This window comes from Capra hircus (assembly GCF_001704415.2).
Source record: "Capra hircus breed San Clemente chromosome X unlocalized genomic scaffold, ASM170441v1, whole genome shotgun sequence".
NCBI classification, from domain to species: domain Eukaryota; kingdom Metazoa; phylum Chordata; class Mammalia; order Artiodactyla; family Bovidae; genus Capra; species Capra hircus.
Genome location: NW_017189517.1, coordinates 3538231 through 3563993, shown reverse-complemented (window position 1 = coordinate 3563993; position 25763 = coordinate 3538231).

Here is a 25763-nt window from a genome sequence, read left to right as displayed (position 1 = left end):
CTTCCCCAATGGCTCAGTGTTAAAGAATCTGCCTGGTTTAATTTCTAGTTTGGGAAGATAACCTGGAGGAGGAAATGGCAACCCACTCCAATATTCTTGCCTGGAAAATCCCATGGACAGAGGAGCCTGGCTCTCTATAGTCTATGGGGTCGTAAAGAGTCAGACACGACTGAACATATATACAAACTTAAGTGTAATTATTCACAACCTACAATTCAGAAAACAGTGCACAGCTACTTAACAGAAGTGCCCGAACTGAAATCCATAAGTACTCATTTTGCAGAGCAATAATGATTTCAGTGACATGGTTTAGTAGTCTTTATGTTGTTGGTTTTATCTTAATATAGAAATGGGTCACATTTATTGAATAGTCACTAGCTCCTAGACCTTTGTATACTAAATGCTTCCTATGCAATAACTCATATAATTCCCATAACAGCTTTTTGTGGTAGTTATTGTGCCTACTTTTCAGATGAGGAAACAAGTGAGGTGTCAGTGATAAATTGGAGAGCCAAGACACAGGCCTAGAGTTGTCTGGCTTTAGACTTCATTCTCTAGAGATAACTCAAATTTAATCTGCTTTCCAGTACACAGAGAGCAAGGATGACAACAAAAATTTCCTTACCATTTTAATTCAAACCTCCACATCCTTACTTTCCCACCTGGAGATAATGTACTTAATGGTAAAGATAGTACTGAAACTGTGAAATTACCTCCTTGATTGGATATTATCTTGAAATAAAGATAAGATTAATGGTTTTTACCTTCAAGCTATATAATGAGCCATTCATATAAATATAAGTAATTAAATTTTAATTTGATTCTTAAACTTCACCAAAGCTAGATATATGACACTGGAAGGATGTCCTTTCCTGTAAGTAAGCCTCTCCCTGCATATTTATAACTTGGAAATGCCTACACTTTCCCTAAGTTTTGCCAGATTAGAAATGATAATTTTCAAAGTCCTTTCCTATAAGGCAGCACATGGAATCATCCAATATCTTTCTAGGCTGAGGGAGACTAGTTATTACATTTTTACTTAATAGATATGAAATTCAAAATTCAGGTAAAATTAAATAAATTAAGCAAAAAAATAATTCAGATAAAAGTCATACTACTTAGGGCCAGAAATGGTGTTAAAGTTCAGTGTTTTGGCTTTTCATCTTAAGCTTTCTCCCAGGTAAGAGAATCAGTGATGGAGATATGTAAATCAATTTTTATGATAATTAAAGACAATTTAAATGATCACATACCAAAAATTAGTGAGACATTTCTGCATTTCTGAAATTTAATATCATAATTCTTTATATTGGCCTTCTAACATTTACCAGATGTATAACCAAGTTTAAGAGTCTTTGATTACATACTTTTGTCAATATGGTGATACATATTTATACTTATGGGGCATTATTCATTGAGTTTGCAGATTGTATATTTGTTAATATTAACTAATAAACCACTATTAACTGTTTCTTCTTTGATATTATTATTTTGTTGATGATGATAATAAATAGCAAGTTTGTTTAACCATATGGCAGGTGGGAGATTTTTGTTGTCACCATTTGGAGCAAAGAAGATTTATAGTTGGATGTACTTTTTTAGCATAGCAGAAATTATATTTTCAGACCCTTTAAATGAGTGAATTTTGAGCTGTAGATATGGGAAATACTATATTTATAACTATGTAAATGTGATCAGTACTAACACAATATGGTACTGTTTTGTTCTTGCAAAATAAAATTAGGTTGATATTGAAGCCCAAAAGTAAACATATTAATTCTCATTTGACTTTTTTTACCTAAGAACCTTAAGATGTAAATAGATACATTCATATAAAAATGTAAAAAATATTTTATGTAAAATTCTATCATATGAAAAATACTAGTGGCATAGTTACAGTTTAGAATTCCCTAATTTAGAATGTGTGATTTTAAAAAAGAAATCAACTCTTTAAATTTCAACATTTAAACATATAACATCTTAATAAAGGAAATAAATGTTTAACATTTAAATTCTATGCCATATGTGGTGGAAAACTCAATGCAGCAACATGAACACATCTCCCAAACATATGCAGGCTTTAATCCATTTCACTGTTGCTGTTACGAAAATTTCTCTCCCGGCCACAGATGTATCAGAAGTAGAAACAACAGGTTAACTAACACAACCAGGCCTGAAATTAAGTATATGCTCATATTTAAAACAGTAGTCATTAACTTATGCTCCTGAAATTGATGAATACACATTCTGTGGTGATACAACATAAGATTAACTGTTAGGACTTCCAGTTAAAAATGGCAATTATGTGCATTTATCTATTTTCCTTCCTAGAAGACCAAAAAATTAATAAGAAAGGAATTTTTAAAATGACAACAGCAAATGAAATGGGAAGGGAATCAACAAAAAGTATTGATTCAACAAATATCTAGAAGATGGTAAGCAGATAAAGGACTGATGACATAAAGCAGAGGAAGCCATAGCCTAGAAAATATGCAGAGGACCTATATTCAATGAGAAAACCTGTCTGCCAAGTTCAATTCCTGACAAAATTAGGACATAGAAATCCAGGTACAAAAGATATTATCTGTGGTATTTGCATCTGAAAACAAGAGAATTAAAAAGTATGAGGAACAGATGCACCCAACATGCAGAAAGATTCATTTATTTTTCTCTATTGTTTTTCTATTCTGTATGCCATTAATTTTTGGAATCTAATCATGGCTATTTTCTTCCATCTGTTTCCTTAAGGTTTATTCTTTCTTTTCCACTGTCTTAAGGTGAAAAGATACAATACTGATTTGAGATGTTACAGTTTTGAAAATATAGGCCTTTACAGCTACAAATTTCCCTCTATGTACTGCTTTAGAGGCACTCTATAAAATGTTACTATGCTATGTATTTTCATTCATCTCCAAGAACTAATTTCCTTTTGCTTTCCTTCTTTGGTTGACTGGTTCCTGAAGAGTGTGCTGTTCTATTTCCACATATTTATTACTGTTTCAAATTTCTTTTTGTTATTAAATTGCAATTTCAATAAATTAGAGTGGGCAGAGGACATACATTGTTAGCATTATTAGCCATTTAAATTTACTAAGTTTTGGAGGCGGTCCTAAGATGGCAGAGGAATAGGACGGGAAGACCACTTTCTCCCTCACAAATTCCTCAAAAGAACATTTCAACGCTGAGCAAACTCCACAAAACAACTTCTGAATGCTGGCAGAGGACATCAGGCAACCAGAAAAGCAGACCATTGTCTTCAAAAACAGGTAGGAAAAAATATAAAAGGCAAAAAAAGAGACAAAGGAGGTGGGGAGGGAGCTCCGTCCCGGGAAGGGAAGCCCGTCCCAGGAAGGGAATTTTAAGAAGAGAGGTTTCCAAACACCAGGAAACACTCTCCCTGCCGAGACTGTGGCGAGCCTTGGAAACACAGAGGGCAACATAACAGGAAGGAAAAATAAATAAATAATTTAAACCAACAGATTACAAGCCCAACAGTAGCTCCCCCAGGGCAAAAGCAGCACAGACACCTGCATCCACCACTAGCAAGTGGGGGCAGGGCAGGGAAGCGCGGGAGGCATGGGCTGCAGTGCTTTGTAAGAATCGGGCAGGAACGTCCCACGCGTAACCAGAACGATCTAACTTGGGCTAGCAAACCAGACTGTGGGATAGCTACCACGCGAAAAGCTCGAACATAAGACACCACCAGGACAGCGCGCAGAACAAAGGACGGAACGGAAATAGCTGGCTGCAGACCTTCCCCTGCCGGGGACAGGCAGCCAGAGCCGTAAGGGCTGGAAAGGGGCAATTGCAGCCCCGAAGAGACTTTACCTACCAAACTGCAAGCAGGCTTCTTTGCTAAGAATTCTGGGGGTGCTGGACAGTCACCATCTGCCTCACAAGGGGCGCCAGTGGTACACCCAGAAAACTGAGCAGCAAAGACAGAAAAGGTGACAAGTCGCAGCAACTGCACTCGCTAAACTCCGGAGCTACTCGGACCTGGGAAGGGCACAAAACGCAGTCCCAACCGAATCTGTGCCTCTGAGGGCTACCTGAGTGCCGAACCTGAGCAGCTTAGACCGGGGAGATGCACGCAGCCTAGGGCTAGCCTCAGACGGTTCCCGGCTGAGCATCATAGGGCTGGAGCGGTTTGTGTGCCACGGGAAGGGACAGGTCCAGCGGAGCTGAGACACTGTGTGCACATGACAGTGCTATTTGTTTGCAGCATCCCCCCCTCCCCACAGCGCAACTGAACTAGTGAGCCTAAACAAACAGCAAACAGAAGTTAAACAGAGGGAACCGCCTTGAAAGTGACCCCACACTGCCCACAACATCAGAGAAGGGCCAGATATATATTTTTCTTTTTTTTCTTTCCTTTTTTCTATTTTTTAAAATTGTTAAATCTTCTATTTCTCTTCTAATTTTTATTTCTATAACCTATTATTACTTTAAAAAATAGACTCCATTTTTTTTAAGGCAAACACAATATATAGTCTTTGTGTGGTTGTTGGTGTTTTTTTAATAATTCTTGTGGCTTTTTTTTCTTTTCTTTTCTTTTTCTTTTTTCTTTTTTCCTTCTGCTTCTTTTCTTTAATACTGTATTTTTGAAAATCCAACCTCTACTCTTGATTTTTAATCTTTGCTTTTTGTTTTTCATTGTCAATTTTGTACTTTTAAAAACCCAAACTTCACTACCCAATTTTACCTGAGAGTGAGATTACTGGCTTGACCACTCTCTCCTCCTTTGGACTCTCCTTTTTCTCCACCAGGTGGCCTCTGTCTCTTTCCTCCCCCATCTCTTCTCTATCCAACTCTGTGAATCTCTGTGTGTTCCAGACGGTGGAGAACACCTAAGGAACTGGTTACTGGCAGGATTTGTCTCTCTCCTTTTCATCCCTCTCTTATCCTCCTGGCCACCTCTGTCTACTTCCTCCCTCTCCTCTTCCCTGTATAACTGCGTGAATACCTCTGAGCAGTCCAGACTATGGAGCACACATAAGGAAGTGACTACTGGATAGCTTGCTCTCTCCTCTTTCGATCTCACCGCATCTCATTCCAGTCACCTCTAACTACCCCCTCCCTCTTCTCTTCTCCATGTAACTCAGTGAACCTCTCTGGATGTCCCTCAAGGTGGAGAAACTTTTCATCTTTAACCTAGATGTTTTATCATCGATGCTTTATAGATGGAGAAGTCTAGAGGCTACTGTAAAAATAAAAGTGAAAACCAGAAGCAGGAGGCTTAAGTCCAAAGCCTGAGAACATCAGAGAACTCCTGAATTCAGGGAACATTAAGCAATAGGAGCTCATCAAATGCCTCCATACCTACACTGAAACCAAGCTCCACACAAGGACCAACAAGTTCCAGAGCAAGACATACCACACAAATTCTCCAGCAACACAGGAACACACCCCTGAGCTTCAATATACAGGCAGCTCAAAGTTACTCCAAAACATTTGACATCTCATAACCCATTATTGGTCACTCCACTGCACTCCAGAGAGAAGAAACCCAGCTCCACCCATCAGAACTCCAACACAAGCCTCCCTAACCAGGAAACCTTGACAAGCCACTGATACAACCCCACCCACAGTGAGGAAGCTCCATAATAAAGAGAACTCCACAAATTACCAGATTATAAAAAGGCCACCACAAACGCAGCAATATAACCAAGATGAAGAAACAGAGGATTACTCAGCAGGTAAAGGAACCGGAGAAATGCCCACCAAACCAAGCAAAAGAGGAAGAGATAGGGAATCTACCTGAGAAAGAATTCCAAATATTGATAGTGAAAATGATCCGAAATCTTGAAATCAAAATGGAATCACAGATAAATAGTCTAGAGACAAGGATTGAGAAGATGCAAGAAAGGTTTAACAAGGACCTAGAAGAAATAAAAAGAGTCAAAATATAATGAATAATGCAATAAATGAGATCAGAAACACTCTGGAGGCAACAAACAGTAGAATAACAGAGGCAGATGACAGGATTAGTGAAATAGAAGATAGAATGGTAGAAATAAATGAATCAGAGAGGAAACAGGAAAAACAAATTAAAAGAAATGAGGACAATCTCAGAGACCTCCAGGACAATATGAAACGCTCCAACATTCTAATTATAGGAGTCCCAGAAGAAGAAGACAGAAAGAAAGACCATGAGAAAATCCTTGAGGAGATAATAGTTGAAAAGTTCCCTAAAATGGGGAAGGAAATAATCACCCATGTCCAAGAAACCCAGAGAGTCCCAAACAGGATAAACCCAAGGCGAAACACCCCAGACACATATTAATCAAATTAACAAAGATCAAACACAAAGAACAAATATTAAAAGCAGCAAGGGAAAAACAACAAATAACACACAAGGGGATTCCCATAAGGATAACAGCTGATCTTTCAATAGAAACACTTCAGGCCAGGAGGGAATGGCAAGACATACTTAAAGTGATGAAAGAAAATAACCTACAGCCCAGATTACTGTACCCAGCAAGGATCTCATTCAAATACGAAGGAGAAATCAAAAGCTTTACAGACAAGCAAAAGCTGAGAGAATTCAGCACCACCAAACCAGCTCTCCAATAAATGTTAAAGGATATTCTCTAGACAGGAAACACAAAGAGGGTGTATAAACTCGAACCCAAAACAATAAATAAATGGTAACAGGATCATATTTATCAATAATTACCTTAAACGTAAATGGGTTGAATGCCCCAACCGAAAGGCAATGACTGGCCGAATGGATACAAAAACAAGACCCCTCTATATGCTGCTTACAAGAGACCCACCTCATAACAAGGGACACATACAGACTGAAAGTGAAGGGCTGGAAAAAGATATTCCATGCAAATAGAGACCAAAAGAAAGCAGGAGTGGCAATACTCATATCTGATAAAATAGACTTTAAAACAAAGGCTGTGAAAAGAGACAAAGAAGGCCACTACATAATGATCAAAGGATCAATCCAAGAAGAAGATATAACAATTGTAAATATATATGCACCCAACATAGGAGCACCGCAATATGTAAGACAAATGCTAACAAGTATGAAAGGGGTAATTAACAATAACACAATAATAGTGGGAGACCTTAATATCCCACTCACACCTATGGACAGATCAACTAAACAGAAAATTAAAAAAGAAACACAAACTTTAAATGATACATTAGACCAGTTAGACCTAATTGATATCCATAGGACATTTCACCCCAAAACAATGAATTTCACCTTTTTCTCAAGTGCACATGGAACCTTCTCCAGGATAGATCACATCCTGGGCCATAAATCTAACCTTGATAAATTTAAAAAAATCGAAATCATTCCAAGCATCTTTTCTGACCATAATGCATTAAGATTAGATCTCAATTACAGGAGAAAAACTATTAAAAATTCCAACATGTGGAGGCTGAACAACACACTTCTGAATAACCAACAAATCACAGAAGAAAGAAATCAAAAAAGAAATCAAAGTATATATAGAAACGAATGAAAATGAAAACACAACAACCCAAAACCTGTGGGACACTATAAAATCAGTGTTAAGAGGAAAGTTCATAGCAATACTGGCATACCTGAAGAAACAAGTAAAAAGTCTAATAAATAACTTAACTCTACACCTAAAGTAACTAGAAAAGGAAGAATTGGAGAACCCCAGAGTTAGTAGAAGGAAAGAAATATTAAAAATTAGGGCAGAAATAAATGCAAAAGAAACAAAAGAGACCATAGCAAAAATCAACAAAGCTAAAAGCTGGTTCTTTGAAAGGATAAATAAAATTGACAAACCATTAGCCAGACTCATCAAGAAACAAAGGGAGAAAAATCAAGTCAATAAAATTAGAAATGGAAATGGAGAGATCACAAGAGGCAACAGAGAAGTACAAAGGATCATAAGAGACTACTATCAGCAATTATATGCCAATAAAATGGACAACGTGGAAGAAATGGCAAATTCTTAGAAAAGTACAATTTTCCAAAACTGAACCAGGAAGAAATAGAAAATCTTAACAGGCCCATCACAAGCACGGAAATTGAAACTGTAATCAGAAATCTTCCAGCAAACAAAAGCCCAGGTCCAGACAGCTTCACAGCTGAATTCTACAAAAAATTTCGAGAAGAGCCAATACCTATCTTACTCAAACTCTTCCAGAAAATTGCAGAAGAAGGTAAACTTCCAAACTCATTCTATGAGGCCACCATCACCCTAATAACAAAACCTGAAAAAGATGCTGCAAGGAAAGAAAACTACAGCCCAATATCACTGATGAACATAGATGCAAAAATCCTCAACAAAATTCTAGCAATCAAAATCCAACAACACATTAAAAAGATCATACACCATGACCAAGTGGGCTTTATCCCAGGGATGCAAGGATTCTTCAATATCCACAAATCAATCAATGTAATTCACCACATTAACAAATTGAAAACTAAAACCATAAGATTATCTCAATAGATGCAGAGAAGGCCTTTGACAAAATTCAACATCCATTTATGATAAAAACTCTCCAGAAAGCAGGAATAGAAGGAACGTACCTCAGCATAATAAAAGATATAGATGACAAACTCAGAGCAAACATTATCCTCAATGGTGAAAAATTGAAAGCATTTCCCCTAAAGTCAGGGACAAGACAATGGTGCCCACTTTCACCACTACTATTCAACATAGTTCTGGAAGTTTTGGCCACAGCAATTAGAGCAGAAAAAGACATAAAAGGAATCCAAATTGGAAAAGAAGAAGTAAAACTCTGACTGTTTGCAGATGACATGATCCTCTACATAGAAAACCCTAAACATTCACCAGAAAATGACTAGAGCTAATCAATGAATATAGTAAAGTTGCAGGATATGAAATCAACACACAGAAATCCCTTGCATTTCTATACACTAATAACAAGAAAGTAGAAAAAGAAATTAAGGAAACAATTCCATTCACCATTGCAATGAAAAGAATAAAATACTTAGGAATATATCTACCTAAAGAAACTAAAGACCTATATATCGAAAACTATAAAACACTGATGAAAGAAATCAAAGAGGACACTAATAGATGGAGAAATATACCATGTTCATGGATTGGAAGAATCAATATAGTGAAAATGTGTATACTACCCAAAGCAATTTACAAATTCAATGCAATCCCTATCAAGCTACCAGCGATATTTTTCACAGAACTAGAACAAATAATTTCAAGATTTGTATGGAAATACAAAAAACCTCGAATAGCCAAAGCAGTCTTGAGAAAGAAGAATGGAACTGGAGGAATCAACTTGCCTGACTTCAGGCTCTACTACAAAGCCACAGTCATCAAGATAGTATGGTACTGGGACAAAGACAGACATATAGATCAATGGAGCAAAATAGAAAGCCCAGAGATAAATCCACACACATATGGACACCTTATCTTTGACAAAGAAGGCAAGAATATACAATGGAGTAAAGACAATCTCTTTAACAAGTGATGCTGGGAAAACTGGTCAACCACTTGTAAAAGAATGAAACTAGATCACTTTCTAACACCGCACAGGAAAATAAACTCAAAAATGGATTAAAGATCTAAATGTAAGACCAGAAACTATAAAACTCCTAGAAGAGAACATAGGCAAAACACTCTCTTTCATAAATCACAGCAGGATCCTCTATGATCCACCTCCCAGAATTCTGGAAATAAAAGCAAAAATAAACAAATGGGATCTAATTAAAATTAAAAGCTTCTGCACAACAAAGGAAAATATAAGCAAGGTGAAAAGACAGCCTTCAGAATGGGAGAAAATAATAGCAAATGAAGTAACTGACAAACAACTAATCTCAAAAATGTACAAGCAACTTATGCAGCTTAATTCCAGAAAAATAAACGACCCAATCAAAAAATGGGCCAAAGAACTAAATAGACATTTCTCCAAAGAAGACATACGGATGGCTAACAAACACATGAACAGATGCTCAACATCACTCATTATTAGAGAAATGCAAATCAAAACCACAATGAGGTATCATTTCACACCAGTCAGAATTTCTATGATCCAAAAATCTGCAAGCAATAAATGCTGGAGAGGGTGTGGAGAAAAGGGAACCCTCCTACACTGTTGGTGGGAATGCAAACTAGTACAGCCACTATGGAGAACCGTGTGGAGATTCCTTAAAAAAATTGCAAATAGAACTGCCTTATGACCCAGCAATCCCACTGCTGGGCATACACACCAAGGAAACCAGAATTGAAAGAGACACATGTACCCCAATGTTCATCACAGTACTGTTTATAATAGCCAGGACATGGAAGCAACCTAGATGCCCATCAGCAGATGAATGGATAAGAAAGCAGTGGTACATATACACAATGGAGTATTACTCAGCCATTAAAAAGAATACATTTGAATCAATTCTGATGAGATGGATGAAACTGGAGCCGATTATACAGAGTGAAGTAAGCCAGAAAGAAAACCACCAATACAGTATACTAACACCTATATATGGAATTTAGAAAGATGGCAATGATGACCCTGTATGCAAGACAGCAAAAAGACACAGATGTGTATAGTGGACTTTTGGACTCAGAGGGAGAGGGAGAGGGTGGGGTGATGTGGGAGAATGGCATTGAAACATGTATACTATCATGTAAGAACCAAATCGCCAGTCTATGTCCAATGCAGGATACAGCATGCTTGGGGCTGGTGCATGGGGATGACCCAGAGCGATGTTATGGGGAGGGAGGTGGGAAGGGGGTTCATGTTTGGGAACGCATGTACACCCGTGGTGGATTCATGTCAGTGTATGGCAAAACCAATACAGTATTATAAAGTAAAATAAAAATTAAAAATAAATAAATTTACTAAGTTTTGTTTTATGGCATAAGTATGGTCTATCCTGCAGAATGTTTCATGTGCAGTCAAGAAAAATGACCTTTTTATTGTTATGTAGTAGACTGTTCTATATATCTATGTCAAGTTGGCTTATCTAGGTCTTTTTTGGCTTTGGAAAAGACCCTCATGCTGGGAAAGATTGAAGACAAAAGGAGAAGGGGGCAGCGGAGGATAAGATGGTTGGATGGCATCATCGACTCAATGGATAAATTTGAGCAAACTCTGGAAGATAGTGAAGGGCAGGGGAGCCTGGCATGCTCTAGTCCATGGGGTCGCAAAGGGTCAGACACGACTTTGTGACCTAACTGACTGTTTTATCCGTTAATGAAAATAGAGTCCTGAAGTCTTCAACTATTATTGTTGAATCATCTACCTTACACTTTATTCCTGTCAGTTTTGTTTCATGTACTCTACATTTCTGTTTTTAGATGTGTATGTGATTAAAACTGTTATACCTGTCACATGGAATCATTTTTTTATGTTACTACAAAATGTCCTAATATTCCTTTTAAAGTCTACTGTTTCTGGTATCACTATAACCATTACAGGTTTCTTGTGGTTCTCACTTTTCTCCTATTTTATAATCTAGGAGTTTCACAGTTTTGAATTTTACAATTAGGTCTGTGATCCATTTTGAGTACATTTGCATGCAAAATCTATGTCTAGCTTAACTTCTTTGCCTGTGGATGTCCTAAGTTTCCTCAATTGCATTATTTTTACTCCTTTGTCAAAGATCAGTTCCGTTCAGTTCAGTCACTCAGTCGTGTTCAGCTCTTTGAGACTCCATGAACCACAGCACGCCAGGTGTCCCTGTCCATCACCAACTCCAAGAGTCCACCCAAACCCATGTCCACTGAGTCGGTTATGTCATCCAACCATCTTCTTCTCAGTCGTCCCCTTTTCCTCCTGCTCACAGTCTTTCCCAGCATCAGGGTATTTTCAAGTGAGTCAACTCTTTGCATCAGGTGGCCAAAGTATTGGAGTTTCAACTTCAACATCAGTTCTACCAATGAACAATCAGGACTGATCTCCTTTAGGATGGACTAGTTGGATCCCTTTGCAGTCCAAGGGACTCTCAAGAGTTTTCTCCAACACCACAGTTCAAAACATCAATTCTTTGGCACTCAGTTTTCTTTATACTCTGACTCTCACATCCATACATGACCACTGGAAAAACCATAGCCTTGACTAGACAGACTTTTATTGGCAAAGTAATGTCTCTGCTCTTGAATATGCTATCTAGGTTGGTTATAACTTTCCTTCTGAGGAGTAAGCATCTTTTAATTTCATGGCTGTAATTAACATTTGCAGTGATTTTGGAGCCCCCCGAAATAAAGTCTGACACTCTTTCCACTGTTTCCCCATCTATTTGCCATGAAGTGATGGGACTGGATATCATGATCTTTGTTTTATGAAAGTTGAGCTTTAAGCCAACTTTTTCACTCTCCTCTTTCACTTTCATCAAGAGGCTCTTTAGTTCTTCTTCACTTTCTGCCTTAAGGGTGGTGTCATCTGCATATCTGAGGTTATTGATATTTCTCCCAGCAATCTTGATTCCAGATGGTGCTTCCTCCAGCCAAACATTTCTCATGCATGTAAGTTAAATAAGCAGGGTGACAATATACAGCCTTGACATACTCCTTTTCCTATTTGGAACCAGTCTGTTGTTCCATGTCCAGTTCTAACTGTTACTTCCTGACCTGCATACAGGTTTCTCAAGAGACAGGTCTGGTGCTCTGGTATTCCCATCTCTTTCAGAATTTTCCACAGTTTATTGTGATCCACACAGTCAAAGGCTTTAGCATAGTCAATAAAGCAAAAATAAATGTTTTTCTGTATCTCTCTTGCTTTATTGATGGTCCAGCAGATGTTGGCAATTTGATCTCTGGTTCCTCTGCCTTTTCTAAAACCAGCTTAAACATCTGGAAGTTCATGGTTCACATATTGCTGAAGCTTGGCTTGGATAATTTTGAACATTACTTTATTAGCATGTGAGATGAGGTCAATTGTGCGGTAGTTTGAGCATTCTTTGGCATTGCCTTTCTTTGGGATTGGAATGAAAACTGACCTTTTCCAGTCCTGTGGGCACTGCTGGGTTTTCCAAATTTTCTGACATATTGAGTGCAGCACTTTCATAGCATCATCTTTCAGGATTTGAAATAGCTCAACTGGAATTCCATCACCTCCACTTGCTTTGTTTGTAGTGATGCTTCCTAAGGCCCACCTGACTTCACATTCCAGGATGTCTAGCTCTAGGTGAGTGATTGCACCATCGTGATTATGTGGGTCTTGAAGACCTTTTTTGTAAGGTTCTTCTGTGTATTCTTACCACCTCTTTTTAATATCTTCTTCTTCTGTTAGGTCCCTACTATTTCTGTCCTTTACTGTGCGCATCTTTGCATGAAATTTTCCCTTGGTATCTCCAATTTTCTTGACGAGATCTCTAGTCTTTCCCATTCTATTGTTTTCCTCTATTTGTTTGCACTGATCTCTAAGGAAGCCTTTATTATCTCTCCTTGCTATTCTTTGGAACACTGCATTCAAATGGGGGTATCTTTTCTTTTCTTCTTTGCTTTTCTCTTCCCTTCTTTTCACAGGTATATGTAAGGCCTCCTCAGGCAGCCATTTTTTTTTCCATTTTTTTCCTTGGGGATGGTGGGTTTTCTTTTTTTTTTTTAGTTAGTTTTTTTTTTTTTTTTTTTTAATATTTGTGTGTTAGTCACTCAGTCGTGCCCGACTCTTTGTGATACCATGGACTTCTATCCACCAGGTTCTTCTGTCCATGAGATTTTCCAGGCAAGGATACTGGAGTGGGTTGCCATTTCCTTCTTGAGGGGATCTTCCCAACCCAGGGATAGAACCTGGGTCTCCTGCACTGCAGGCAAATTCTTTACCGACTGAGCTACAAAGGAAGCATATATATATACATATATATATATATATATATTAATTGGAGGCTAATTATTTTATAATATTGTATTGGTTTTGACATACATCAACATGAATCCACCATGGGTGTGCACATGTTCCCCATCCTGAATCCCCCTACCACTTCCCTCACCATACCATCCCCCTGGGTCATCCCAGTGTACCAGCCCCAAGCATGCTGCATCATACATTAAACCTGGACTGGCGATCTTGATTGCTGTCTCATGTATAATGTCACAAACCTCCATCTATAGTTCAACAGGCACTCTATCAGATCTAGTCTCTTAAATCTATTTCTTACTTCCACTTTATAGTCGTAAGGGATTTGATTTAGGTCATACCTGAATGCTCTAGTGGTTTTCTCCACTGTCTTCAATTTCATCTGAATTTGGCAATAAGGAGTTCATGATCTGAGCCACAGTCAGCTCCCAGTCTTGTCAAAGATCAGTTGGCTATATTTATGTGGGTCTATACCTGGGCTCTCTATTCTATTTCATGGATCTATTTGTCTATTCTTCTGCCAATACTACACTGTCTCAACAGCTTTCTGTATGTGTTAACTCAGGTAATGTCTGTCCTACAACTTTTGTCTTTCTTCAGTGCTCTGTTTGAATACCTTAGAATAGACTTTTGAATCAGTTTGTTGACATCCACAAAATCATTTGCTGGGATGTTGACTGAGATTTCATTGACTTTATGAATCAAATTTGGAATAATTGAAATTTTGACAATATTGGGTCTTCCTATCCATGAACATTGAATATCTCCTCATTTAAAAAAAGTGACTGACTTGTTAACATTAGCATTGTATCTGTAACTATCTATAATTACTTAGTTCCAAAAGGTTTTATTTTAATATAAAATCAAGTCTTTCACATTTTCTACATATTGAATGGATTATAATGTCATATGTGAACAGTTTTATTTCTTCTTTTACAGTCTGTATATATTTTATTCCCTTTTTTTGTCATATTGAATTTGCTAGAACTTTTAGTACAGTGTTGAAAAAGTGAGGTAAGATGGAACTAATGTAGCATGTTAATTTATTTAATTTTTTAATTATTTTATTTTATTTTATTTTATTTTATTTCAGAAAAGAATCTATTTCTGCTTTATTGACTTTTATGCCAAAGCCTTTGGCTGTGTGGATCACAACGAACTCTGGAAAATTCTTTTTTGTTTTTTTTTTTCCAAGTGATTTTTTTTTTTTTTTTTTAGTTTTTTATTTTTTAAATTTTAAAATCTTTAATTCTTACATGCATTCCCAGACATGAATCCCCCTCCCACCTCCCTCCCCATAACATCTCTCTGGGTCATCCCCATGCACCAACCCCAAGCATGCTGTATCCTGCGTCAGACATAGACTGGCGATTCAATTCTTACATGATAGTATACATAATAGAATGCCATTCTCCCAAATCATCCCACCCTCTCCCTCTACCTCTGAGTCCAAAAGTCCGTTATACACATCTGTGTCTTTTTTCCTGTCTTGCATACAGCGTCGTCATTGCGATCTTCCTAAATTCCATATATATGTGTTAGTATACTGTATTGGTGTTTTTCTTTCTGGCTTACTTCACTCTGTATAATCGGCTCCAGTTTCATCCATCTCATCAGGACTGATTCAAATGAATTCTTTTTAACGGCTGAGTAATACTCCATTGTGTATATGTACCACTGCTTTCTTATCCATTCATCTGCTGACGAACATCTAGGTTGTTTCCATGTCCTGGCTATTATAAACAGTGCTGCGATGAACATTGGGGTACATGTGTCTCTTTCAATTCTGGTTTCCTTGGTGTGTATGCCCAGCAGTGGGATTGCTGGGTCATAAGGTTGTTCTATTTGCAATTTTTTAAGGAATCTCCACACTGTTCTCCAAAGTGGCTGTACTAGTTTGCATTCCCACCAACAGTGTAGGAGGGTTCCCTTTTCTCCACACCCTCTCCAGCATTTATTGCTTGCAGACTTTTGGATTGCTGCCATTCTGACTGGTGTGAAGTGGTACCTCATTGTGGTTTTGATTTGCATTTCTCTAATAATGAGTGATGTTGAGCATCTTTTCATGTGTTTGTTAGCCATGCATATGTCTTCTTTGGAGAAATGTCTATTTAGTTCTTTAGCCCATTTTTTGATTGGGTCATTTATTTTTCTGAAGTTGAGCTGCATAAGTTGCTTGTATATTTTTGAGATTAGTTGTTTGTCAGTTACTTCATTTGCTATTATTTTCTCCCATTCAGAAGGCTGTCGTTTCACCTTGCTTATATTTTCCTTTGTTGTGCAGAAGCTTTTAATTTTAATTAGATCCCATTTTTTTATTTTTGCTTTTATTTCCAGAATTTATAAATTTATTTATTTTAATTAGAGGCTAATTACTTTACAATATTTTATTGATTTTGCCATACATCAACATGAATCTGGCACGGGTGTACACGTTTTTCCCATCCTGAACACATTTCCTCCTCCATTTCCCCCTCCCACATCCGTCCCCATACCATCCCTCTGGGTCATCCCAGAGCAAGAGCCCCAAGCATCCTGTATCATGCATGGAACCTGGACTGGCGATACATTTCACATATGATATTACACATATTTCAATGCCATTCTCCCAAATCATCCCACCCTCGCCCTCTCCCACAGAGTCCAAAAGACTGTTCTATACATCTATGTCTCTTTTGCTGTCTCTCATACAGGGTTATCACTACAATCTTTCTAAATTCCATATATATGTGTTAGTATACTGTATTGGTATTTTTCTTTCTGGCTTATTTCACTCTGTATAATAAGCCCCAGTTTCATCCACCTCCTTAGAATTGATTCAAATGTATTCTTTTTAATGGCTGCGTAATACTCCATAGTGTATATGTACTACAGCTTTCTTACTCTTTCATCTGCTGATGGTCATATAGGTTGCTTCCATGTCCTGGCTATTATAAATAGTGCTGCAATGAAAAGTGGGGGTACATGTGTCTCTTTTAATTCTGGTTTCCTTGGTGTGCATGCCCAGCAGTGAGATAGCTGGGTCATATAGCAGTTCTATTTCCAGGTTTTTAAGGAATCTCCACACTGTTCTCCAAAGTGGCTGTACTAGTTTGCATTCCCACCAACAGTGTAAGAGAGTTCCCTTTTCTACACACCCTCTCCAGCATGTGTTGCTTGTAGACTATTGGATAGCAGTCATTCTGACTGGCATGAGATGGTACCTTATTGTGGTTTTGATTTGCATTTCTAGGATAATGAGTGATGTTGAGCATCTTTTCATGTGTTTGTTAGCCATCTTTATGTCTTCTTTGGAGAAATGTCTATTTAGTTCTTTGGCCCATTTTTGATTGGGTCTTTTATTTTTCTGAAATTGAGCTGCAGGAATGGCTTGTATATTTTTGAGATTAATTCTTTGTCAGTTGCTTCTTTGGCCATTATTTTCTCCCATTCTAAAGGCTGTCTTTTCACCTTGCTATAGTTTCCTTTCTTGTGCAGAAGCTTTTAATTTTAATTAGGTCTCAATTGTTTATTTTTTCATTTATTTCCAATATTCTGGGAACTGGTCATAGAGGATCATGCTGTGATTTATGTTGGAGATTGTTTTGCCTATGTTCTCCTCTAGGAGTTTTATAGTTTTTGGTCTTATGTTTAGATATTTAATACATTCTGATTTTATTTTTGTGTATGGTGTTAGAAAGTGTTCTAGTTTGTTTTTTTTACAAGTAGTTGACCAGTTTTACCAGCACCACTTGTTAAAGAATTTGTCTTTTCTCTATTGTATATTCTTGCCTCCTTTGTCAAAGATAAGGTGCCCATAGGGGAGTGGGTTTATCTCTGGGCTTCCAATTTGTTCCATTGACCTATATTTCTGTCTTTGTATCAGTACCATACTGTCTTGAAGACTGTGGCTTTGTAAGAGCCTCAAGTCAGGCAGGTTGATTCCTCCAGTTCTACTCTTCTTTCTAAAGATTACTTTGGCTATTCAAGGTTTTTTATATTTTCATCAGTTCAGTTACTCAGTCATGTCCGACTCTTTGTGACCCCATTAATAGCAGCAAGCCAGGCCTCCCTGTCCATCACCATCTACCGGAGTTCACTCAGACTCACATCCATCGAGTCCGTGATGCCATCCAGTCATCTCATCCTCGGTCGTCCACTTCTCCTCCTGCCCCCAATCCCTCCCAGCCTCAAAGTCTTTTCCAATGAGTCAACTCTTCGCATGAGGTCGCCAAAGAACTGGAGCTTCAGCTTTAGCATCATTCCTTCCAAAGAAATCCCAGGGTTGATCTCCTCCAGAATGGACTGGTTGGATCACCTTGCAGTCCAAGGGACTCTCAAGAGTCTTCTCTAGCACCACAGTTCAAAAGCATCAATTCTTCAGCGCTCATCCTTCTTCACAGTCCAACTCTCACATCCATACATGACCACAGGAAAAACCATAGCCTTGACTAGACGGACCTTAGTGGGCAAAGTAATGTCTCTGCTTTTGAATATGCTATCTAGGTTGGTCATAACTTTTCTTCCAAGGAGTAAGCGTCTTTTAATTTCATGGCTGCAGTTACCATCTGCAGTGATTTTGGGCCCCCCCCAAAAAATAAAGTCTGACACTCTTTCCACTGTTTCCCCATCTATTTCCCATGAAGTGATGGGACCAGATGCCATGATCTTTGTTTTCTGAATGTTGAGCTTTAGGCCAACTTTTTCGCTCTCCTCTTTCACTTTCATCAAGAGGCTTTTTCGTTTCTCTTCACTTTCTGCCATAAGGGTGGTGTCATCTGCATATCTGAGGTTATTGATATTTCTCCCGGCAATCTTGATTCCAGCTTGTGTTTCTTCCAGTCCAGCATTTCTCATGATGTACTCTGCATATAAGTTAAATAAGCAGGGTGACAATATATAGCCTTGATGTACTCCTTTTCCTATTTGGAACCAGTCTGTTGTTCCCTGTCCAGTTCTAACTGTTGCTTCCTGACCTGCATACAGGTTTCTCAAGAGGCAGGTTAGGTGGTCTGGTATTTCCATCTCTTTCAGAATTTTCCACAGTTTACTGTCATCCACACAGTCAAAGGTTTTGGCATAGTCAATAAAGCAGAAAGAGATGTTTTTCTGGAACCCTCTTGCTTTTTCCATGATCCAGCAGATGTTGGCAATTTGATCTCTGGTTCCTCTGCCTTTTCTAAAACCAGCTTGAACATCAGGAAGTTCACGGTTCACGTATTGCTGAAGCCTGCCTTGGAGAATCTTGAGCATTACTTTACTAGCATGTGAGATGAGTGCAAACGTGTGGTTGTTTGAGCATTCCTTGGCATTGCCTTTCTTTGGGATTGGAATGAAAACTGACCTTTTCCAGTCCTGTGGGCACTGCTGAGTTTTCCAAATTTGCTGGCATATTGAGTGCAGCACTTTCACAGCATCATCTTTCAGGATTTGAAATAGCTCCACTGGAATTCCATCACCTCCACTAGCTTTTTTCGTAGTGATGCTTTCTAAGGCCCACTTGACTTCACATTCCAAGATGTCTGGCTCTAGATTAGTGATCACATCATCATGATTATCTGGGTCATGAAGATCTTTTTTGTACAGTTCTTCTGTGTATTCTTGCCACTTCTTCTTAATATCTTCTGCCTCTGTGAGGTCCATACAATTTCTGTCCTTTATTGAGCCCATCTTTGAATGAAATGTTCCTTTGGAATCTCTAATTTTCCTGAAGAGATCTCTAGTCTTTCCCATTCTGTTGTTTCCCTCTATTTATTTGCATTGATCGCTGAAGAAGGCTTTCTTATCTCTTCTTCCTATTCTTTGGATCACTGCATTCAGATGCTTATATCTTTCCTTTTCTCCTTTGCTTTTCACCTCTCTTCTTTTCACAGCTATTTGTAAGGCTTCCCCAGACAGCCATTTTGCTTTTTTGCATTTCTTTTCCATGGGGATGGTCTTGATCCCTGTTTCCTGTACAATGTCAAGAACCTCATTCCATAGTTTATCAGGCACTCTGTCTATCAGATCTAGGCCCAATTATTTGTTTTAGCTCTGTGAAAATACCATTGGTAGCTTTATAGGGATTGCATTGAATCTATAGATTGCTTTGGGGTGTGTATTCATTTTCAATATATTGATTATTCTGATCCATGATCACAGCATATTTCTCCATCTGTTAGTGTCCTCTTTGATTTCTTTCACTAGTGTTTTATAGTTTTCTATTTATAGCTCTCTTTAGGTAGATATGTTCCTAAGTATTTTATTCTTTTTATTACAATGGTGAATGGAATTGTTTCCTTAATTTCTTTGTCTATTTTCTCATTATTATTGTATAGGAATGCAAGTGAATTATTTGTGTGGATTTTATATCCTGCAACATTACTGTATTCATTGATTAGCTCTAGTAATTTCTGGTGGAGTCTTTAGGGTTTTCTATGTAGAGGATCATGTCATCTGCAAACAGTGAGAGTTTTTCTTCTTTTCCAGTCCAGATTCCTTTTATTTCTTTTTCTGCTCTGATTACCCTGGCCAAATCTTCCAAAACTATTTTGAGTAGTAGTGATGAAAGTGGGCACCCTTGTCTTGTGCCTGACTTTAGGGGAAATGCTTTTAATTTTTCTCCATTGAGGATAATGTTTGCTGTGGGTTTGTCATCTATAGCTGTTATTATTTTGAAGTATGTTCCCTCTATTCTTGCTTTCTGGAGGGTTTTTATCATAAATTGATGTAGGATTTTGTCAAAGGCTTTCTCTGCATCTATTGAGATAATCATATGGCTTTCATTTTTCAGTTTGTGCGGATATTGAAGAATCCTTGCATCCCTAGGATAGAGCCCACTTGAGCAAGATGTATGATCTTTTTAATGTGTTCTTGATTCTGATTGCAGGAATTTTGTTAAGGATATGTTCATCTATGTTCATCAGTGATATTACCCTGGAATTTTCTTTTATAGTGGCATCTTTGTCAGGTTTTGGTATTAAGGTGATGGTGGCCTCATAGAATGAGTTTGGGAGTTTACTTTCGTCTGCAATTTTCTGGAAAAGTTTAAATAGGATAGGTGTTATCTCTTCTGTAAATTTTTGGTAGAATTCAACTGTGAAGCTGTCTGGACCTGGGCTTTTGTTTGCTGAGAAGATTTCTGATTACAGTTTCCATTTCCATGCTTGTGATGGGTCTGTTAAGATTTTCTATTTCTTCCTGGTTCAGTTTTGGAAAGTTGTACTTTTCTAAGAATTTGTCCATTTCTTCCAAGTTGTCCATTTTATTGGCATATAATCACTGATAGTAGTCTCTTATGATCCTTTGTATTCCCGTGTTGCCGGTTGTGGTCTTTCCATTCTCATTTCTCATTTTATTGATTTGATTTTTCTCCCTTTGTTTCTTGATGAGTCTGGTTAATGGTTTGTCAATTTTATTTATTGTCACAAAGAACCAGCTTTTTGCTTTGTTGATTTTTGCTATGGCCTCTTTTGTTTCTTTTGCATTTATCTCTGCCCTAATTTTTAGATTTCTTTCCTTTTACTAACGCTGGGGTTCTTCATTTCTTCCTTTTCTAGTTGCTTTAGGTGTAGAGTTAGGTTATTTATTTGACTTTTTTCTTGTTTCTTGAGCTATGCCTGTATTGCTATGAACCTTCCCCTTAGCACTGCTTTTATAGTGCCCCATAGGTTGTGAGTTGTTGTGTTTTCATTTTCATTCGTTTCTATACATATTTTGATTTCGTTTTAATTTCTTTTGTGATTTGTTGGTTATTCAGCAGCATGTTATTTAGCCTCCATATTTTGGAATTTATAATAATTTTTCTCCTGTAATTGAGGTCTAATCTTACTTCATTGTGGTCAGAAAAGATTCTTGGAATGATTTCATTTTTTTTTGAATTTACCAAGGCTAGATTTATGGCCCAGGATGTGATCTATCTTGGAGAAGGTTCCGTGGGCACTTGAGAAAAAGGTGAAATTCATTGTTTGGTGGTGAAATGTCCTATAGATATCAATTAGGTCTAACTGGTTTATTGTATCATTTAAAGTTTGTGTTTTCTTGTTAATTTTCTGTTTAGTTGATATATCCATAGGTGTGAGTGGTGTTTTAAAGTCTCCCACTATTATTGTGTTATTGTTAATTTCCACTTTCATACTTGTTGGCATTTGTCTTACATATTGTGCTGCTCCTATGTTGTGTGCATATATATTTATAATTGTTATATCTTCTTGGATTAATTCTTTGATCATTATGCAGTGACCTTCTTTGTCTCTTTTCACAGCCTTTGTTTTAAAGCATATTTTATCTGATATGAGTATTTCGACTCCTGCTTTCTTTTGATCTCTATTTGCATGGAATATCTTTTTTAGCCCTTCCTTTCAACCTGTATGTGTCCCTTGTTTTGAGGTGGGTCTCTTGTAGACAACATATATAGGGGTCTTGTTTTTGTATCCATTCAGTCTTTTGGTTGGGGCATTCAACCCATTTACGTTTAAGGTAATTATTGATAAGTATGATCCCATTGCCATTTACTTTATTGTTTTGGGTTCGAGTTTATACTCCTTCTTTGTGTTTCCTGTCTAGGGAATATCCTTTAGCATTTGTTGGAGAGCTGGTTTGGTGGTGCTGAATTCTCTCAGCTTGTGCTTGTCTGGAAAGCTTTTGATTTCTCCTTCATATTTGAATGAGATCCTTGCTGGGTACAGTAATCTGGGCTGTAGATTGTTTTCTTTCTTTATTTCAAGTATGTCCTGCCATTCCCTCCTGGTCTGCAGAGTTTCTATTGAAAGATCAGCTGTTATCCTTATGGGAATCCCCTTGTGTGTTATTTGTTGTTTTTCCTTTGCTGATTTTAATATTTGTTCTTTGTGTTTGATCTTTGTTAATTTGATTAATATGTGTCTTGGGGGTGTTTCACCTTGGGTTTATTCTGTTTGGGACTCTCTGGGTTTCTTGGACTTGGGTGATCATTTTCTTCACCATTTTAGACAAGTTTTCAACTATTATCCCCTCAAGTATTTTTTCATTGTCTTTTTTTTTTTTATTGTCTTCTTCTTCTGGGACTCCTATGATTCAAATGTTGGGGTGTTTAACATTGTTCCAGAGGTCTCGGAGGTTGTCCCCATTTCTTTTAATTCTTTTTTTTTTTTCTTTTTTCCTCTCTGCTTCATTTATTTCTACCATTCTATCTTCCATCTGACTTATGCTATATTCTGCCTCCATTATTCTACTATTGGTTCCCTCTAGAGTGTTTTTTATCTCATTCATTGCATTATTCATTGTATATTGACTCTCTTTTATTTATTCTAGATCCTCGTTAAACATTTCTTGCATCTTCTCAATCATTGTCTCCAAGCTATTTATCTGTGATTCTATTTTGTTTTCAAGATTTTGAATCATTTTCACTATCATTATTCGGAATTCTCTATCACGTAGGTTCCCTATGTCTTCCTCTTTTGTTTGGTTTGGTGGGCATTTATCTTGTCCCTTTACCTGCTAGGTATTCCTCTGTCTCTTCATCTTTTTTATATTGCTGTCTTTGGGGTGGCCTTTCTGTATACTGGCACTTTGTAGAGTTCTCTTTATATTGGAGTTTTCTTGCTGTGGGTGGGTTTTACCAGTGGCTTGTCAAGGTTTCTTGGTTAGGGAAGCTTGTGTTGGTGTTCTGGTGGGTGGAGCTGGATTTCTTCTCTCTGGAGTGCAATGAAGTGTCCAGTAATGAGTTATGAGATGTCAGTGGGTTTGGAGTGACTTTGGGAAGACTGTATATTGAAGCTCTGGGCTATGTTGCTGTGTTGCTGGAGAATTTGCATGGTATGTCTTGCTCTGGAACTTGTTGGTCCCTGGGTCATGCTTGGTTTCAGTGTAGGTATGGAGGCATTTGATGAGCTCCTGTCGATTAATGTTCCCTGAAGCCAGGAGTTCTCTGGTGTTCTCAGGATTTGGATTTAAGCCTCCTGCTTCTGGTTTTAAGTATTATTTTTAAAGTAGCCTCAAGACTTCTCCATCTATACTGCACCATTGATAAAACATCTAGGTTAAAGATAAAAAGTTTCTCCACAGTGTGGGACACCCAGCGAGGTTCACAGAGTTACATGGAGAAGAGAAGAGGGAGGAGGGAGATAAAGGTGACCAGGATGAGACGAGGTGGACTCAAAGAGGAGAGAGCAAGCTAGCCAGTAATCACTTCCTTATGTGTGCTCCTCAGACTGGACTGCTTCGAGATGTTCACAGAGTTATACAGAGAAGAGAAGAGGGAGGAAGGAGACAGAGGTGGCTAGTAGGATAAAGGGGGGAATCAAAAGGAGAGAGACAGATCCAGCCAGTAAGCAGTTCCCTGTGTTCTCCACCATCCGGAACACACAAAGAGATTCACAGATTTGGGTAGAGAAGAGAAGGGGAGGGAGGAGATAGAGGCGACCTGGTGGAGAAAAAGGAGAGTCCAAAGGGGGAGAGAGGGTCAAGCCAGTAATCTCACTCCCAAGTAAAAGTGGGTACTGAAGATTGAGTTCTTAGAGGTAAAAAATTGCTAACAAATACCAAAAAGCAAAGATTAAAAATCTTGAGGGTGGATTTTAAAAAATTCAATATTAAAGAAAAAAGTCAGTCACATAAAACATAAAATATATAAGTATGAAGTTTGCTTTAAAAAATAGGTTCTCTCTTTTTATTTTTGCAAAGTAATAGTAGAATATAAAAATGAAAATTAAAAGAGTAATAGAGGACTTAACAAAAAAAATTGAAGCATGATAGTAAAAATATATCTAGGACTTTTTCTGGTATTGTTGTGGGCAGTGTGGGGTCATTTCATTTTCAGATAGTTCCTTGAGCAGCTTATATTTCTCAAGATCTATAGGCCCCTTCCTATGTAGTCTGTACTAATGACAGGGTTTTAATCTATTGCGCCTGTCATTTCCAAGGAGGTTCCCTCTGTTTTAGCTTCTTCTGTTTGCTGGTCTCTTCAGGGTCTAATTTCCACCCTGACACATGGAGGCGGTGGTGGACACTTTTCTAGGCTCACTTGCTCAGTCGTGCTGTGGGGAGGGAGGGACGCTGCAAACAAATAACACTGGCGTGTGCTCGCAGTGTCTCGGCCACACTGGGTTTGCCCCTGATCACGACATATGTGCTTTCCCTGTCTACGACATATGTGCTTTCCCTGTCTACACTGCTTAGGCTCTAGGTTGCTCTGCCAGGAACTGTCTGAAGCTGGCCCTGGGTTGTATGTACTTCCCAGGTCTGAGCCGCTTAGTTTCAGGTACTCAGGTACTCCTCAAAGGTGCAGACTTGGTTGGGCCTGCGTTTTGTTTCCTTCCCAGGTCTGAGCAGCTCAGGTGACCAGGTGTTTGGCAAGTGGGGTCGCTGAGACTTATCGCCTCCCCTGTCCCTGCCACTCGGTTTTCTGGGTGTACAATCAGAGCACCTTCTCAGGTGGATGTTGACAGTCCAGAATCCCAAGAAGTCTTGGTTAGCAAAGAATTCTGCTTCTAGTTTGGTAGATAATGCCTCTCTGGGGCCATGACTGCCCCCTTCTGGCTCTGGCTGCCCCTGCCTGCCTGTCATTGGAGGGGGATGGGAGGGCCTGCAGCAGGCTAGATCTGCTCAGTCCTTTGTTCTGTGTGCGGGCCTGGCAGTGTCTTAGGTTAGAGCTTTTCGTGTGGTAGCTATCCCACAGTCTGGTTTGCTGTCTCAAGTTAATTCCCTCAGATTACCCTTGGGGCATTCAGGCCCGGTCCTTACCCTAAGCACTGCAGCCTGTGCCTCCCTGCCCAGCCCCTGCTTGCTAGTGTCAGATGCAACTGTCTGCGCTTGTTCTCCGCTGGGGGGAGTTACCATTGGGCACGTAATCTGTGGGTTTTAATTATTTATTTATTTTTCCTCCCTGTTATGTTGCCCTCTGTGGTTCCAAGGCTCACCACAGACTAGGCAGTGAGAGTGTTTCCTGGTGTTTGGAAACTTCTCTTTTTTAAGACTCCCTTCCTGGGATGGAGCTCTGTCCCTATCTCTTTTGTCTCTCTTTTTATCTTTTATATTTTTTCCTACCTCCTTTC